The sequence below is a fragment of the Mandrillus leucophaeus genome, unplaced genomic scaffold, assembly GCF_000951045.1.
Source record: "Mandrillus leucophaeus isolate KB7577 unplaced genomic scaffold, Mleu.le_1.0 Scaffold1427, whole genome shotgun sequence".
NCBI lineage: Eukaryota > Metazoa > Chordata > Mammalia > Primates > Cercopithecidae > Mandrillus > Mandrillus leucophaeus.
Genome location: NW_012101396.1, coordinates 73986 through 77594, shown reverse-complemented (window position 1 = coordinate 77594; position 3609 = coordinate 73986). Strand labels below are relative to the sequence as shown.

At 40.8% G+C, this 3609-nt stretch overlaps 1 pseudogene across 1 annotated transcript; it reads left to right on the top strand.

The window, feature by feature from the left end:
- The first annotated feature begins 28 nt into the window (after positions 1 to 28).
- Positions 29 to 2552, top strand: LOC105535192 (annotated as a pseudogene). The gene has a single exon (XR_001005391.1). The product of XR_001005391.1 is annotated as a periodic tryptophan protein 1 homolog pseudogene (transcript).
- Positions 2553 to 3609: the final 1057 nt, after the last annotated feature.

The window sequence follows — 3609 nt, the reverse complement described above, 5'->3', positions numbered from 1 at the left end:
AAAAAAAAAAAAAAACCTATTCAGCGTGAGCGGCCCCGTGCGGAGCCCCGACAGTGTGGCCGCAGCGCGGCTGTGGTCCCTCATGCTCCGCCGAGTTTCTAGCCTGACACGCCCTTGACCTGAGGATCGTGAACCGCAGCTGCCAGGTGAGGTGTGTGGCCTGGGTCCGCTGCGGCATGGCCAAAGAGACACCAGACAAGGTAGAGCTGAGTAAAGAAGAAGTAAAACGTCTCACTGCTGAGGCAAAGGAGAAATTGCAAGAAGAAGGTGGGTGGTGGCATTGATGAAGAGGAGACAGGCAGTCCTTCAGAAGATGGCATGCAGAGTGCGCGCACCCAGGCACACCCAAGAGAGCCCCTGGATGGTGACCCAGAGGATGACAGGACGCTCGATGATGATGAGCTAAGTATGACTTATATAAATATGATGAGGAAGATGACCCAGATGCTGAGACTCTTGGTGAATCTCTCTTGGGTCTTATGGTCTACGGGAGTAATGATCAAGATCCTTACGTTACTCTGAAAGATACAGAACAATATGAACTTGAAGATTTCTTGCTTAAGCCCAGTGATAATCTCATAGCTTGTGGCCGAGCTGAACAGGACCAGTGCAATTTAGAGGTGCATGTTTATAATCAAGAAGAAGACTCTTTTTATGTACATCAGGATATACTCTTGTCTGCATATCCTCTGAGTGTGGAATGGCTGAATTTTGATCCTAGCCCAGATGATTCTACTGGAAATTACATTGCTGTAGGAAACATGACCCCTGTTATTGAAGTGTGGGACCTTGATATAGTGGACTCTTTAGAGCCAGTCTTCACACTGGGAAGTAAACTTTCAAAAAAGAAGAAAAAGAAAGGAAAGAAGAGTTTCTCAGCAGAAGGGCATACCGATGCTGTCCTTGACCTTTCATGGAATAAGCTAATCAGAAATGTTTTAGCAAGTGCGTCAGCGGACAACACTGTAATTCTGTGGGATATGTCCTTGGGGAAACCAGCAGCTAGCCTCCCTATACACACAGACAAGGTCCAAATGCTGCAGTTTCATCCATTTGAAGCACAGACTCTGATTTCTGGCTTTGTATGACTGCTGAAGTCCAGATGAAAGCCATCGAATGTGGCGATTCAGTAGGCAGATAGAGTGACTTGGAATCACTTTTCACCTTGTCATTTTTTGGCCAGTACAGATGATGGCTTTGTGTATAATTTGGATGCAGGTTCAGATAAGCCAATTTTTACACTTAATGCGCACAATGATGAAATCTCTGGTCTTGATCTTAGCAGTTAAATCAAGGGCTGTCTCGTGACTGCTTCAGTTGACAAATATGTGAAGATCTGGGGCATCTTAGGAGATAGGCCAAGTCTAGTTCATTCTAGGGACATGAAAATGGGAGTTCTCTTCTGTTCTTTATGTTGCCCTGATTTGCCATTTATTTATGCCTTTGGAGGTCGAAAAGAAGGGCTTTGGGTCTGGGATATAAGCACAGTCTCTTCGGTAAATCAAGCATTTGGAAGACGAGAGAGGCATGTTCTCAGGAGTGCAAGAAATTCATCTATCAGTGGCCCTTTTGGCAGCAGGAGCTCAGACACACCCATGGAGTCTTAATGAAGATCATCTAATTTCCCATTTACCTTAACTGGGAATTTTGAAAAGTTGGCCTAAAAATGTTCCATATGTGGCAGCAACCATGCAGAGTGACTGAAACACAATTCATTTCTGACTTCCTGATATTCCTTTCTGCAACTGTGGTGGCACCACAAACAGAGCTGGTCTTTGTGCTTGCTCTTCAAATGGATGGTTTGTAAGGCTCTTGTTGCATTTCTTAAAAGAGTAATAAAAAGGATTTAAAAAAATAGTTCCTCAAACATACCATCTGTCATAGTTAATCTAGGTTTGCAAATATGTAGTAATTTATAGAATTTTTAAAGCGTAAAATCCTGTAATATTAAAAGATGGGTAAACCTAGGCCTGGAAAGGTTGTTATTTGGCTAAGATTGCACAGGAGGCCACAAACAGAGGCAAGTGCCCCAGAGACTCCACTTTCCTTCCTAACTATTCTCAAATTAATGCTCGTGATTGAGAAGTATGCTCAATGCAACTCATAGAGTTTGGTAAGTAAAAGTTACATGCCCCTGTTTTCCTAGCATGATATTCACTGTTATCAAAGACAAGAGGCAGACCATTCATTCATTCTCAAAACACTGAATGCCATTCTGTGCCCAGTGCTATACAAGGCATGGGAGATTCAGTGTGAATAAGTCTTTGCTCTCCACCTAACAAGGGACAATTTTCATTGTAGATCGTCTTCCTATTAAGTATGAATTTTAGTAGGCATTAAAAATTAGTTTGATAATATGAGACCCAACCCTAACTTGCCAGAAGAATAATCAGTTCATGAACCTTTGATATTTCCTGTATAATTCATGAATGTGACTTCAATCTTTCTAGTGTTAATACTATGGAATGTCATTGATGTAACAACTTGGGTTCACCAAAACACCTCTTTATACAAAGGACAGATGTGTGAATTAAAGAGATTAAAGGATGGAGAAAAAAATCAGCGTTATAATGAATATTATAATGTTATAATGGCACTATTATATGTTTTTAGTGAAAGGGATTTAGCAATATGTGTTAAATGTGGCCAAATATGCAAAAAGTTCAATGCTGCACTATTGAAATAAAATAAAAGGCAATAAAGAAATTGTTAGGCAGCATATGATGATTCTCACCCTCCAGTATTGGGCAATCAATCATTAAATGGTGTTTACAAAGAAATTTAAATTGTAAAGGGGGAAGCCCTGATTATATAATGTGTAGCAAAGAAATATTTAGGATTCTGCTATAGTTTGGATGTTTGTCCCCTCAAACCTCATGTTGAAATTTGATCTCCAGCACTGAAGGTGGGGCTAATGAGAGGTGTTTGGGTCATTGGGGCAGGTCCCTCATGAATGGTTTGCTGCTGTCCTCACTGTAATAGGTGATTTCTCACCCTGATAGCTTCCAAGAGAGCTGGTTGTTAAAAAGGGCCTGGTACCTCCCTCTCCCTTCTTGCTTTCTCTCTTGCCATGTGATCTGTGCACATGTCAGCTTCGCTAACCTTCTGCCATGAATGGAAGCAGTCTGAGGACCTCACCAGAAGCAGATGCTGGTGTCATGCTTCTTGTGCAGCCTGCAGAACCATGAACCAAATAAACCTCTCTTCTTTATAAATTAACAGCCTCAGATATTCCTTTATAGCAACACTAAATGAACTAAAATAGATTCAATACTGGATAATATATGATCTTGTGTGCAAAATTTTTTCTTAAATGTTGAGAAGAGTATCCAAAAGATATTGAAATGGTTATCTATGAGTGGCTGGATTCTTTATGCTTTCCCTATATTCCAAAGTGTTTATATATGAAACAAATTTCCTTTACAGTCTGAGGCAAAAGTAATTTACTGAATATATGTATATTACAAAACTCCTTAGAGGCTTTGTAAACTCTCACACTTGTGAACAGGATCAAGGAAGCAGTAGGCCGTCTCCACAGAGACAATGATGTAAAGTTGCTGGAGAACAGAGACAATAGAATTACTCTATGTGTATTTCACACAAATCTTC